Source organism: Magnolia sinica, chromosome 19, assembly GCF_029962835.1.
Source record: "Magnolia sinica isolate HGM2019 chromosome 19, MsV1, whole genome shotgun sequence".
NCBI lineage: Eukaryota > Viridiplantae > Streptophyta > Magnoliopsida > Magnoliales > Magnoliaceae > Magnolia > Magnolia sinica.
The window spans coordinates 8,101,500-8,117,955 of NC_080591.1; positions in this window are offsets into that span (position 1 = coordinate 8,101,500).

The window sequence follows — 16,456 nt, forward strand, 5'->3', positions numbered from 1 at the left end:
TACTTTCCAAGCATCTCGGACTAGGTATATGCGGGTGACCTGTTTTCCATTCAGTCTTCTGATTTTGATACGTTAGTTACAATCGATCTTTTCCATTATTTTGAAATGATCTCTCTAACCATAGTTGGATCGTACTTACCATCACTTGCATTGAACTTCATCGTTGTATGACCGTCCTGACATTGAGATCTAGGCCAACCGTGCTTGTATCGCATACGGATTTGACAACTCTTAGGAAAACTGGAAGTAGTCGAATCTTATTTTGTTGTTTGCGCTAGATGCCACTAAGAGGTATAGAAGATCTCCTAATATCTTGGATACCAAGCACCATGTTCATGAAAATTTTTGTTTTAAAAACTATCTCGAACGAGGAGATGCACTCCCTGGGGATTTTATTGCAATTTTTAAATATTTTCTTGAGGCTTTTTTGAAAAGATACGTCCAATCTCGCAGGAGAGTGACATCTTTTTATTTTTATTGTGGCCTTCATTTTTTATTTTTTATTTGGAATAAGTCCAAATAGTTTTGTTGCCTCCATTGATGGTTTCGTGGGACTGTTCGACTAACTTGGCATTTATTGGAAGATCGATTTATCGAAAGACATGTTTTTTGTGATTAAAAAAAGGATCTGATCCATCATTTCACACTTTATCCCTTACGATCAAGATTGAATTCACTAGGGATGCATATATAGGCTTTTCTGAAATTGCCCAACCTGTCATTTCTCGATCCAATGGTTGTGATCGAGATCAATTTTTATTGAGATATGTTTGCATTGTTTCTTCATTTTCCTCGAATTTTCTCTCCTTTTTACTTGTCCTTTCCCTTTCTTGTCTTCTTCCTTTTCATTTCTGGTGGGCTATTGGGTGATGAACTTTGGGATTTTGGTGGGCCGTCCTTCGGGAACTTCGGCATAGGTGAGTCATTGGGTGGTATAAATGAGGAGATGATGATGATGGGTGATTCAGATTTTAGTGGTGGAAGGATGTTCATGGTGGGAGTGGATTGGCCATGATGGGTGGTAAGGGTCTTGATGATGGGAGTATGTTGGCAATGATGGGTGGTGTGGATTACGGTGATGGGTCGGCTATGATGGTTGGTAGTGATGGTGGCAAGACGGTTATGATTTTTTGTACAAATTTGGGTGATGGGATTGCTACGATGGGTGGTCCCCCCCCCCCCCTTTTTCGAATATCAAATCCATCGAACCATTGGAAAGGTTAGGCCCATTTTGCCCCATGGTTTGTGATTTCTAAGAACCCTTGTACTTGTGATACAAAATGAGAGAATCAGCCGAGAAATTGAGTTACAATATCGGGAGAGATATTTACCTTTTGAGTGATGATGATCGGAAGGTAGTTGCCCATAGGAAGCGATCCAAAGAGGTTGGGAAATATACATTTGCTTTTTATTTATGAATGACTAAGAAAAGGAAAAACTTATTTTTTGGTATATTTTTTTTCGAATGAATGAGATTATATATGAAAAATGAAAATTTTTGTGCCTTATATGTCTGTGTGTGCTTGTGTCTGAACTTGTGCCTATATGGTGGAATCAGAACATTGAACTCAGCCCATGTCGATTTCAGTATTCTGAATTTTTTACTAGGGATCCCGGGTCCCTGAGAATATTTGCATACTAAAACCTTGCCCCCTTGGGTTTGGGTGGAGTCTAACAGAATTCTGATCCAGGACTTATCTTTTCCTTGTGCTTCTTCACTTTGCTCGTTGCCTTGGCTTTTTCTATTCTTGCACTTTTTTTTTTTCTTTTCCAATCATTTTTTTCCCGTAGCACCCTTTCAGGTTTTCACCACAACTAGCTTTTTCATCATTTTTACCCGTGATGCCCTTTCGAATTTTCACCACATCTCGTGTCTTTGCTCTTATCTGCCCCTTGGCAATTATGCTTTTTTACCCTCGATGCTTTTTCAAGTTTTCACCAAGTCCGCTACATGCCCGTTGTTTTTATTCGAGATGCCCTTTCGAGTTTTTACCTCACCCGTTTTGCTTAGGCACATTACTTTTCTTTTTCTTTTTTTTCAAGTAACAGAGGCAGGAGGCTAGATTCTATTCATTACCGGTCAACTGGTGAGCTGTCTGACTTTGTCTTCAATTACGACCGTGAAGTTGCTGACATTGAGATAAACTATCCTGAAGGGAAACACGCTGGTGACTTGTGTTCTCACTCATTGGGTTTGACTCTCTCTTTCTTTTTTTTTGGACTGCATGCTTTATTCGTCCATTTTTATTTTTTTATTTTTTTTGGAACCCTTTATTTTTTGGAAGGAAGGAATGATGATGGAATGTCCCTCATGATGCTAACCTCTTGTTGTTTGACTTTAGCTTTATGATTGTGGTTATTGACATAGTCAGGTAGGATTACCCGTGATAGATATTCACATTGTCGGTGTTGATAGGCTCTAGAAGATTTTTGCCCCTAATGATGGTGAGATGAAAGGCATCTCCCAGAAGAATCTCATGAATGATTAACAGATCATCCCAGGATGGCTTGGACTTGCCCACTGGATTTAGTAGGCGCAATGATAAGATGTGCATTATTACCATGTTGTTAACATTTCTTTCAGACTTGCTTGTCATTGGTCCTAGCGATCGTTGTGTGCTTTATGTCTGAGAGATATAGTTGGTTGCATTGAGCTTACCACCAATCATTTTCCTCGACTTTTTTCTTCATTCGTACCCATGATATAACATGTTGTCGCTACCCACTTTGTCTGCCATGAGAATGCACTCATGACCATTGGATGCCTTTGGGTTCATTCTTTCAATGATGTCCACCCCTCATAATGAAAAAAGGGTCAGGGTGTTGCCAGGTTATAAAGACTCGAAGCATGCACATGGATTCGTTATGCAAGTTTCGAATACTTGAAGCACTTCCTGATATGTTGTAATAACTTATCTCCATCGTTCATCAATAATAACTTAGTCATAAGTTCTTCTTGGACATCGCATGTTCATTTATGCACAAGTTGTGGACTTCAGACATGATCTTCACAGCTTTTTGATGGTCTTGACTTCAGGCTTCATAGTGGATGGTGTATGACTAGCTCTTAATTCGATCTGGGTAAGGCCTGTCATCCTCTGCTTGTACTCAAGAGGCGGGGATTTCTTGATGCATACTGTTCTAGGAAACTCAAGGGATCCCAAGTTCACAATTTCAAAATCATCCGTAATGACATTGACTTTTGTTTCGAACTTTCTGAGGGAATCATTTAGCTCGACAGTTGGATCATCATTTTCCCCATCCTAGGCTTCGTCCAAATCCATGAGTTTAAATTCTAACTACATATCGAAATCATATGAGTCGATTTCAAATTCAAGTACTTTGACAGACACACCTGACACATTATTGCTTCTAATTTTTTATTTTTTAAAAAGATTTTCTATTATTTTTGTGTTTTGAGAAATTTCTGATTTTTCAGATTTTGACGAGTATCTAAATTTTTTGGCATTTTGAAAATATCTAGTGTTTTTTGGCTTCTGGGAATTTTCTGATTTTTTTTTTGTTTTTTTGGATTTTGACAAGTATTTGAAATTATTATTATTTTTTTTAGCGTTTCGAAAATATCCAATGTTTTTGGTTTTTTGAGATTTTCTGATTTTTTTAAAAGGGACCCAAGTAAGATGGCGATGTGAACTAAGGATTGCATGATTTGACTTGGGGAGCCAAATACTATTTTCTTTTATTGTGTCATCTTGGGGATTGCAAACCAACTATTGCCCTGCACTCCCTCTCCTCAGGAGGCGGGGCCAGAAGGATCAATAGGTGGGCCCTCATTGTCTTGCCCAAATATCATGATGAGTTTGAGATTGGGTTTTGAGTTGGTATTGGATGTCACTTTTCTCAGCTCATCCCTAATACATTGTGCATCTTTAGATTCTTCTAGCTCAGGCGGGATCTAGACTGTAGTCCAGTCAATCAGGGGAAATTCTTGCCCCTTAGCCAAGTCCTCTTCAAATAGTTCAGTTAGGTTCATTCCGCTCATTTGATCCTCCATGGTGGATCTAAGCCTGCCAACCGGATAGATGATCCCTTCTCTGATAGATTTAATTGATGTATGGCTGAAGGGATCATCTTCCTCTCGCCGACTTTGCCCTCTTTCGATCCATTTGTGCTTTGGTACCTCACCCATAGGAGGTTGATATCCCAGTCCTCTTATACTTGCATTCTCTTGACATTCAAGGTGATAAAAAAGTTAGTGCTCAACTAGAGGGAAGACATAGTTTGATCCAATGGGACATGCAAGAGGCATGTAATTCACAATCTCAATCTTGAGACTATGGTATGGGATGTCTTCACTGAAGGATTGTACGTCTATTACTGGCATGTATGGCTTTTGATGATTGGCTACTTTTATCAGGAAGATTTGTTCAGGATCATTCAGAATGGTTAGCGCCTGATATCTAAAAATGTACTTGACCTTTTGGAGAAGAGTTGAAGAGATAGCCTCAACTTTGTGGATCCAAGATCGATCAGGGAGGAGATGAAATGAAGCTGTGATGTCAAAGACTTGAAAAGTGATGGTTGATGTTTTTGGACTAATCAGAATCTCGACTTCAATCTCTTCCTCGACTTGTTTCCTAAAGGAGGGAACCACACATCCTAAATTCTTCTTTGGAAGGATCAAAGACTGAGTAGAGTTAGGCAAATCACTTTAAGTATTAGAATGTCCTTCTTGAAAAGTTACCACATGATTGAAGCTGGGCTCTGATTTTGTTAGGGCATGTGGTATGTTAATCGGGGAATGGACATTTTCTTAGAGCATGATAGTTGGAGTAGGGGCCGGATAGGCAAGTGGTACCCCTTGCAAAATAGAGGATGTGTGGAATGAACTTACTGGAGATGACTCTTGTAGACTTAGGGGCATAGATATTGGATTGGATGGAGATGCCCCTTGCATATTTAGGGGTGCAGAGATTGGACTGGCTGGGTGTGCCCCTTACAGAATCGGGAGTATTGGTGTTGGGTTGACAATGATTGAATGGATGCATTGGGTTGGATGGCAAGGCGATTCTCCCTAAATGATATCGTTAGTAGGGGTTCTTGATGAGATGGGGCATACTTGATATGGTGGTAAGGAATTCTAAAGGATGTAGTTGGTAGCGACAACAGCAAGAGAGGTAACCACAATCCTTTGGCTATCAATCAGATCTTGGACCATATGTTTCAGGGTGAAACAATGGTCCGTTGTGTGGCTTAGAGATTGGTGATATGCACAATACTCATTCTCATTATAGTTTGGTGGCAAAGGGTTTGGTAGGGGCATAGGCAGTAGCGATGTAATTATTTGCCTTTGGACTAGCGTGGCTAGTATTTCACTGCAAGTTTGGGCAATCGGTATGAGTTGCCTAAGTTCCCAGGACATCCCCATTTGTTAACCATGATTGGGGTACTGAGGAATCTCCATTTGTTGTTGTTGTTGCCATTGTCCCTCTTAATGGCCGAATTGAGCGCCTTGGGTAGAGGCGGCAAGATTAGGGCTGAAAGTTGGCAGGTTCAACCCGACCGATCCGTGACCGACTTGACATTGGTTTGGGCTTGGGCAGGATGTGTCGTGTTTGGTCTCGGGCTTGGGCCATACAAACACCAACCCGATAAAACTTGGGTTGGGCTTGGGTTGAGGTCTCGGGTTGCCCGACCCAACCCGAACCCGATTAATATACAAGTTCCTTATAAATTAATTATAATTGTGAGTGCGGATAGTTTGTGTTGAAGGCACAGGAAATCCCAATATCGTCGGGTTTCATTGGTCCACGTCATTTTTGATGACTCAAGTTAACAAGATACGCCAGATTTCTCTCCCAAATAGGTTGCTTGGTACATTATATGACTTTTAAAGGAGTAGTCCCATATTTTAGCTTATTTGTTTTAAAAAATGAACTTCTTTACCATAAATAACTACATATATAATTAATAAAATTATAGGTACAAAAAAAAGACATGTATTGAAAATATAATAGACTTATGTAATAATGAAAATATTGGTATATATCTACCTGACTAATCTGATCGAGCTCACTTGGGTTGGGCTTGGGTTAAAAATTCCCAACCTGACGTTGGGTTGGGTGAGGGTTGAAGTATAGGAACCTTGGGTTAGGCTAGGGTTAAGCACCAACCCGCCTGACTTTCAGCCCTAGATAAGATTGTCTTCTTTTGTTAGATGGAGGTCAGGTACACTTCTGGGGAGGTCTGATGAGGCCACCAATGGGAGATCATCCCAGCCCTTATTCTGGCTTCAACTTGTTCCCCGACGCGGATGAATTGGGTAAAGTTGGCATATGGATACGAGACGAAGTATCCAGATATACTCGGGTTTTGCTGAGTGGATGATCATGTAGATTTTCTCCTCGTCATCAGTGAGTGTTTTCATTCTGGCGGTCATGGCTCGTCACCGTCTAACGTAAGTTGATAATGACTCATCATTCCTCTGCCTTTGGACAGCAAGATCTGCCCTTTTAGGCACTACATTAAGATTGTACACGAAACGATTAATGAAAACTTGAGAAAGTTGTTCCTAAGTTTTAATTCGATGGTAGTCTAAAGACGTGTACTAATTTAATGCATCGCCTTTCAAGAATTTTTCAAACAAACGGATTAGCGCTCTGTTATTACCTACCACAGTATTAAGCTCTCCATAGAATGCTCTTAAGTAATCCATAGGATACCCTGTACCATCATATCTTTTGAATTTTGGTACCTCAAAGTCTTGAGGTACATTTGTATTGGGAAAGGGACAGATCCCTGAACTCAGTGGGTGAGAGATCCATCCCTTGCTGCTTTCGTAACTTTTTCTGCATCTTTTACAATTGCTCTTAGAGCTCTTCGATTTCAGAGGGACCAGATGATAGGGGTTTTGCCCCTTGGAATTGACCAGATCTCCTACTAGGAAGAGGATGTTGGAATTGGCTGAGATTCCTGACTGTGGGAGGTTGTATTTAATAGTGGTTCTCATCAGTGAGAGACTGCTAGAAAGGATTCTTGGTTGCAGAAAATTGGCCTTGCAGGTGACCCATATTTTGGAGAGGATGCTGGAAAGTTGAGATGACTGGGGAACTAGGAGATGATACTTGTATAGTTTGGACAGGCTCTCTTTGAATACATTAGACAAGAAGGTCCTTCAAAGCCTTAAAATTTTGGGCTATTTCATCCATGGATGAGGTGGTTGCAGTATTACCAGCCATGAGTTTAGGTCATCCAGGGGTGCCTTTTAGGCGTAATCGTTTCTTCTTTTTGGTTTGCCATGACAACTTTGGATCAGATAAGCATGGGGTGAGTGGAAGCCTTGAATGGATGCAAGCCAAAGATCGATGCTCATCTTTTTTTCATTTATTTTTTATGCAAAGTATGAATGCAAATGTTTGTATGAAGAATATCCCCTAAGATTGTATTATCACACTCTTTCAAGTCGGGTCTCAGCTAGTGCGATCTATAAATTTTTCAGTGGAGTCGTCATTCTGTGAACAGTGGGAAATCGACGTCCGCGCTGATTTTATGTTTCTGTTTGGGGTTGTATAGACTGATTTGAATTATTGGTGTAGTAGACTTGGAGTCGTCGCTAGCCACTTAATTCAAAATCCTGTAATCGGCTAGAACCCGCAAAATATGTAAAGCTAGAGAATCCGATGACTCTATTTCATTAAGTTGACTCTTGATCTGCGATTTGAGATTCTGAGTAAGGGATCTCAGTTACAAAGAAGGAAGGTATTAGGCACCCTCTTTGCCCGTACAAGTATACGATCTCTACTTCGTGTGGTAAGCTAATCTTAGGGGATAAAATGACAAGATGTAAAGTATTAAAATGAGATTAAGCAGACTTAAATTTCTGATGTGGCAGGGTCTGAAATTTCAGTAAGTCACAAAGCATATGTCACGCCCCAAACCCCGAAATCGGATTCATAGGAATCCCGATCACCAAATCCAATGCCGACAGCCTCCTTAGTACCCCATTCTCGGCTCCCAGTACCCATATGCCAAGTTTCGATCCTAGGATCCTACAAGGAGGATTTTTTAATATACATTTGTCTCGTAATAAGCATGACCACAAGTTTACCTAAATCACAAAAGCAACATCATCACATATCCACTAATATAAACATTTGAATACAGTATTGAAAGGGAAATACAGATATTGAAATCAAAGCTCCAGAAGACCGTTACATACTCCATGCTCGATGCTGCTGTAACCTAACGCCACTTGCATGCATCTATCGTGTATAAGCTTATAGAAAGCTTAGAGGGTGGTGAAAGTGTGTGCACAAGATAAGTGTCAAGTATCCAATACAATGCCATAAATCATACATTATCGGAATAAGCGGAAATACTGACAAGATCATGAATCATACAATATTAGAGTAAGTAAAAATATACTGGTAAGTCCATGAGTCATATAATATCAGGGTACACAGTGCTGATCATAATGAGCCAAATATCACATACTGCGGATGCAATGAAATATGCAAATCTTGACAAGTCCGTCTAAGCCATATAAGTGCAGAAACGTAGCAATCCAAAATATCATATGCCGTGGATGACATGCAATATGCGATGCGAATGAAATGACCGAGATGGAGTGAAGTCGGGATGATAGTACGTAGTATTGCAGGCTATAAGGTCCATCACAAGGGGATTTTATCCAAACCCGTCTCATACCTAAATTTGGATAGTCAAACACAATGTGTTAAACTCCTGATCTCAGGTTCGTGGCACGCCCCAACCGAAATCCTGGTCATTGCGAAGGTATATGTAACAAATAGTTACGCACCATCAGCCCGAGTGGATAGTGAATGGATGAATGAATCAGTATGCAACTCCTACTCAGTAACCTGCCAGCACAGTAGCCTGCCAACCACTGGTAGCTTGCCTAGTGTGGTAGCTCACCCAGGCCTCAACCCCACCCACATCACACCCACCCACATCAACGTCCGCCCACGTGCGCCGCCCACATGTGCAACAGTGATGGGGTCTCATAATATCATGTCAGTCCTCATATCAAGTCCACATATCAGTACTGTTCCTCTCTGGGGAATCACCGGGGTTTATTACACTTCACACTGACTGCCGCCTCTCTAGCTGCACAGCCCAGCGAGTGGAAGAGACTACACTATCAACCTGACCAGTAGTCTGCCAATACTTACTCGACTCATCGATAGCGGACTCATTTGTGAGCTGGTCAAACTCGGCCTGGCTTACAACCCTCTCACTTAGGCGGATAAGGCCACACCCCCTCCCAACCGACCACAACAGTGTAGGAAACGTGGCCTACTGGTATTCGACACTCGGGCACTCATGTTCCACTCGGTCTAAATGTTGGGGCATCTCCTAGCCTCGAAGGTTCTGAGACTTTCACCCAAGGACATCCTAAGTGCCCACAGTGCTAGAACCAAGTATTTTCAATGTCCTATCTAGCCATCCACGATGTGCCTGTGGAGGTTATGGCCCTAATGTTGCTAGGGTTTACAATGATCATGTCACATATATGCGAGATGCATGAGTCACACCGTCTAGTCATGCAGCAGTCCTGCGCATATCACGCGCTCATGTGGGTAACTCCTATCAGTGAGTCTCATGAATAGTCTACCTAATGGCATATGCTATGATTAGTCACTACTCATACCAAGCATACATATGATGCGTATGGGCATGAATCATGGAGTTACAATAAACATGTTATAAGGTGATGAACTATCCTCACAATGAAGATGGGCCTAGATGGCCTACACACAACAAGTATGGGCCTATCAATGGGCCCTAGGGAGAGTTATAATACGGACATTTAACCAACATTATTCTTACAATGTCAACGTCAAACCATCATTGCTCTCAAGGCACGACCTGTCATAAACATCATTACATAAACCATGGTGGAATTACACATCGCAATGGACCTTATATATATCCCATTGGGCCTCGACCCATGGGCCTCAAATACATCAAATGGGCCGCATCAAATGGGCCTTATATATATCAAGGTGGGCCTCAACAACGGGCCTTATACACATCAAGGTGGGCCTCAACAATGGGTCTCATATATATCAAGGTGGGCCTGGCCACAAATACATTACGATGGGTCTCCTCAAATGGGCCTTATATATATCAAGGTGGGCCTCATACATACCCAAAGAGAGTCATATTGAAGGATCATTTAGACCATATCACGAATAGTAGTGGAGATAATAATTCTCACTATTAAACAAATCACAGGGCCCACTGCTAAGTTTATTTTCCACCTAATCTAATCATAAGGTCTCAAAGACCTGGATTAAGAGGGGGAAACAAATATCATATAGGTCCAAATGTTGTAGCCCAAGGGTTTTAATGGTGGACGTTCAAACCCACTATTTTTGCGGTGTGGTCCACCTGATTGATGGCTGGACACATCATGGAGTGGCCCGCCGTAATGTATTTGAGATCCAACCAATTAATAAGTTAATATGGCCATAGACGAAGTGAAAACAAAAATATAAGCTTAATTGGAAATTACTGTGGCCTTTAGAAGTTTGAACGGTGGATGTCACTGTCCACTACTTTTCAGTGGTGGGGTCCACGTCCAGTGTAAGGACAGTTAGAATATAACACATGCCTCATGGTCAGGGTCCACCATAACATTGATTTTCCATCCAATCTGTTCATAAGGTCCTAAAGACCTGAATCAAGAGAAAAACAAATTTCATATTGATCCAAAACTTTTGTGACAACAAAAAGGGCTTCAATGGCAGACCCTCAATCCCCACTGCTTTTTACCGTGTGGTCCACTTGATAGGCAGATCTCAAGCCTTAAAATGAGCTTTCAAAATGGTTGGCCGGTTTGGATGCAACACATGCATCAGCGGGTGAGGTCCACTGGCCGTCCAACAGATGGACATCCCAACCCAAACGGCTGGTCGACATAGATAAAATGCATACATCATGGCTGGGACCCACGGTCCCAGGCCCGTCTGTCCACAGCGTAGGAGCGTAGCAGGATGCTGCTGCGCATCCAATAGCTGCAGCGCCTGCTGCCTCTTATTTATTTTTATTATTATTTTTATTTTATGTGGTTTTTCCGTGGTAGGGCCCACATCAGGTGGATCCACTCCACCCATTGGATCCTATGGCTTAAGACAGACCCATCAAGCTCAATATTCGATGTGTTTTGGCGTATAGAAACATCAAAGTGGATTTTAATGGTAAAAGCAACTGTTTTCTATGAAATGGCCCACCAGATAATCGAATTGGCCTCATTTTTCGGCCCAACGCCTAAAATGAACTGAGGAATGGAATGGATGACTTAGATTAGATCCATGCATCAAGGTAGGGCCTGCATGAGCAGCCCACCCCAAAAGCTTAAACCAAGCTAATATTTTATTTTATTTTTTTTCTTTTTCATTTTCTTTTGCTGTGAGTATAGCCCACAGTCTATTCACACTTCACATGAGGCCATGTCCAGCGTCTTTGGAAGCTGGACGGTTTGAATACAACACATGTTCAGGGTGGGTCCCACGTGGACGTGGCCCACTTGATTGGTTCAACCTGATATGTGTGTTTTCCCATCATCCAGATCCTTCAAACAAAAAGGGTAGCAAGGTGGGTTGGTCCCCATGTTTTAGACGGCCATGTGGTTCATTGGATGAACGGTCTAAATATCACATACACTCATCAAATGGGCCACCAAATAAAGGAAGGAGAGAGAGAGAGAGACACGTGATGATGGAGGGACCCCGACACTATGGGCCCTCCCTTCCATTCATTCAATCATACATCAAGTGGGTCCCAATACATGTGGACCCACCAAATCAAAAATCAACGGTGGAGATCTCCACCAAAATGGAAGGTCTAGATGACCCTTATCAAACTAGAAAGTAAATATCATGATGGGGTCCATGGAGAATGACCCGATCATGGAATGATCATGTGAATCATAATGGGTCATCGGCCACATCTAGGGTCCAAAGTGAGATCCATACCATCAATCAGTAGGCCTCACTTGGTCCATCATTAAAAATGAAATCTAGGCCTATAGAAACACCCACCGTTTGATCTTCTTAATGTCACGCCCCAAACTCGGAAACCGGGCTCACAAAATTTCCGATCGCCGAATCCGGCGCTGACAGCCTCCATAGAACCCCATTCTCGACTCCCAGCGCCCATTCGCCAGGTTCCGATCCTGGGATGCTACAAGGAGGATTTTGTACATCAGTTTGATTCGTAATAAGCATAACCAAAGGCATAACCCACAAACAACAACCAAAAACTCCATCACATTTCCACTATAATAAAAAACTTTACAAGTACAATGAGCATAAGGGAAATACAATGATGATAGATAAAAAAAAAGAGCTCCAAAAGATCAGCCACGCGTCCAAGCCTCAGCGCTGTTGCGATCCAACGTCACCTGCACGCAACGGTCGTGCATAAGCTTATAGAAAGCTTAGAGGGTGGTGAAAGTGTATGCTCAAGGTGATAATGTAGTTATGCAGTATCAGAGTAATGCAGAACATGCTGATGAATGCTAAGAATCCCATTAGCCGTACCAAGGCCATGCGGTGCAAAGAATGATGTCGGCCATACCAAGGCCATGCAATGCGAAATGCAAGTCAAGCATACAAATCCTCATCTAAGTCCACATGTCAATACGGCTCAAATCAGGACCGCGGTCTAGTACACTCCAAGCCAGATTGCCGCCCCATCGCGCGCAATAAGGTGAGTGGAAAAGACCTCACTATCCGCCTGCCAATATTGGGCTCGGCTCGTCAATAGCGGACCCATTCCTCGAGCTGGTCAGACTCAGCTTAGCATTGCCCCCTACTCTCGGGCGGGTAAGGCCGCACCCCCTTCCAACCGACCACGACACAGTGGAAAGCGCAACCGTCTGGTAATCGGCACTCAGCGCTCATGCATCCACTCGGTTTAGACGTTGGAGCAACCTCCTGGTACCATAAGGGTTTAGGGACTTTCACCCAGGGATATCTATCGCACCCCATGTAGAACAGTATTTTTGGTATCCAATCCTGCCAACCACGATACGTCTGTAGAGGCTACGACCCTGATGTCGCTAGGGCGTATAGTAACCATATCACATAATGCGAATGCATGAATCACACTATCCAGTCATACAACAATCCTGCGCGTATCATGCGCTCATGTAGGGCAACACCCCCTGTACGGGAGTCCCTAAACAATCTGCCCAAAGACATATGCTATGATCAGTCATTTCTCATATCAAGCATACATATGATGCATATGATCATGAATCATGGAATTAAACATGCTATATAGGATGGATGACGTGCATAACGAAGGTGGGCCTAGACGGCCTACACATAACACGCACGAGCCTAACAATGGGCCCTAGGAAAAGTCATAATGCGGACATTTAACCACACTATACTTGCAATGTGGACGTCAAACCACCATTGCTCCCAAGGCATAGCCCTGACGTAAACATCATTACATAAACCATGTTGGGATCGTACATTGCAATGGACCTTAGGCACGTCCCATTGGGCCTTAAATACGTCAAATGGGCCATATCATATGGGCCTTGTATTCATCAAGTTGGCCACATCATTGGGCCGCGCCAATGGGCCTTATGTACATTGCAATGGACTATAAACTGTGGGCTTTAGAACGCATTAAATGGGCCTAATCTTACGGCCTTATATGTATCAAATGGGCCTCGCCAGTTGGGCCCCATACATGCATCAAATGGGCCTCAACCCATTAGCCCCATTACATCTTAATGGGCCTCGACCCATGGGCTCCTAATACATTAAATGGGCCTCAACCCATGGACCTTACATATACATCAAAGCAACTGAGGTGGGCCTTACCTATATATCAAAGTGGGCCTCAATCATGGGCCTCAACATTAGTAGGTAAAATATTTATATATATATATAATATAACATATAATATACATATGCATAATACATATAATATTACATGAAATATAATATTATATATATCTATATATATATACACACACACACACACGCACGCATCACAGTGGGCTCCACACCATCATCACAGTGGGCCCACACAATCATCACAGTGGGCTCCATGTGGGGCCCACTGAAATGTTGATATGCCATCCAACCCGTTGACAAGGCCGAGTGGACCTAGGTGGAGGGTGGGAGAAATTTTCACCCTGATCCAAAACTTCTGTGGACCCCAAATGGGTTTCAAAGGTAGAGGTTCAATCCCACTGTTCCATACGGTGTGGGCCACCTGAGTCTTGGATCACGCTGATTTTTGGGGTGGGCCCACTTCAGAGAGTGGCCCACCCGATGAACGGGTTAGATGACATATAAGCAGCGCCTGCTGCCGCCTGACACAGCAGCAGCGGCTGCTGTGTTATATATATATATATATATATTTCTGTTTTTGTAAGGATTTCGCAGGTGGGGTCCATATCCAGTGAATCCACGTCGTCCAGTGTTCTTCCATGGCTCACCACGAGCAGTTCAAGTCCAATATCGGACATGTTTTGGCGTATAGGAAATTAGGGAAGGTTTCAATGGTGAAAACCACCATTTGGTAGGGTATGGCCCGCCTGAAGGTCCGATTAATCCCATCTTTCGGCTCAACGCCTAAAAGAGGCTTGGAAGAGGAATGGTTGGTGTGGATTGAAGACATACATCAAGGTGGGGCTTACATGGAAGGGCCACCCCAAAGCTTAGTTAGAAGCTGATATTTGTGTTTATTCCCAGCAGACGTCCAGCGTCCCTGGACGCTGGACTTGGCATATCCGTTGGGGGTGGGCCCTGCGTAGGTGGACCACCCTGTGATGGATGGCATGAGCACTACACATATAAGGTGGGCCCCACTTATAGTTTGGATAAAATACCTACCTCATGGTGGGGTCCATTCAAGTGGGCCACATAACCCCATTATCATCACAAAAAAAATAAAACAAAATAAAATAAAAGAGAGAGGGATAGAGAGTGAGACCGTGTGATGGAGGGACCCCGGCACTATGGGCCCTCCCTTACACTAAATCATACATCAAGTGGGTCCCATTACATGTGGGTCCATGGAATTGAAATCCAACGGTGGAGATCCCATCTCCACTAAATTAAACGGTCTAGATGACCCTAAATATGCAAGAAAGCAAACATCATGATGGGGTCCATGGAGAATGGCCCCATCATGGAATGATCATGGTGATCCAAGTGGGCCATCGGTCACATCTTAGGGTCCAAAGTGAGATCCAAACCATTGATCGGTTGGCCTCACTTGGCCCATCTTAAAAATATGAAAATCTACCCTATCAAGGCACCCACCACTTGATCTTCTTGCTCCCTTGGCTTCCTTAGCTCCTTGTGCTCCTCTTTGATGGAGGAAGATGAGAAATGGATGGTTGAGATGAGAGATGAAGGGGTAGGAAATGGGCCACACTTGAAACTTGGGAAAAAAAAATGGGAGAGGGTCTCATACGTATGGAATTGCTTAAGGGAGAGTTGAAATGAGAGAGAGACTTGTAAGGGAGAGAGAGTGATGGGTGATGGAGTGATGGGGGATGGTTTGGGTTGAAAAATTGTAAAAAGGGGGTATGGTTGATGTTGAAAATGGGAAAAAGAGGAGTGGTGAGGTGGAAAGAGGGTAGACTTTTGAAAAAGGTGGAGATGGGTTGTTGTACTTGAGGTATGGGATGCTTTAATGGTTGATTGATAGGACTAATTGTAGAGATTTCCTCGAAATCCGCAACGCGCGGTGTTTCTTCGGAATAAACGTTGATCGGCATCTTCTTGCCTGGGTATCAGTTCGGTGCGCAAGTCACAGCGTTGGAACCGCGGCGACGACGCGGTCGCTATGATATAACTTTCGGACCAAGCCGACGTCGGTGCGCGGGACCTGCTTAGAATCATGCGCAAACACCGAATACGGTGCGAAGGTTGCCGAAATTTGACCGGAAGGACCGCGGAAGTTAACGGAATAGTACGGATTAGGACACGGGTCTTACACTTAGTCTGATGGAACACCGATCTCCTTGTGTCTCACTTTGATGGAAGGTGATGAGAAATGAAGGGCCAGGATGATAAATCTTAGGGTGAAAAGTGGGTCACACAAAACTAACTTTTTCTCTATTGGGAGAGCTTGGACGTCCACCACTTTTGCTTACTTAGAAAATGTGTTGAGAAAGAGAGAAAAGGGGTGGTTATAAGAGAGAAGTGATGGATGTGAGGTGATAGTTGTACTTAACATGTATGGGTGTGTAAGAGAGAGAGGGAGAGAGTTGACTATGGGGTTGCTCTTGTACTTGGCATGAGATGATTGATTGAATGATTAATGGGACATGTTGTAGAGATTCTCTTGGGATTACAAACGCGCGGTGTTTTCTCGAACTAAACGTGGGCCCACATCTCCTGGCCTGGGTATCGGATCGGTGCGCAATACGCGGCATCGGAACCGCAGCGACGGCACGGTCGCAATGTTACAAGTCTCAAATTGAGCCGACTCA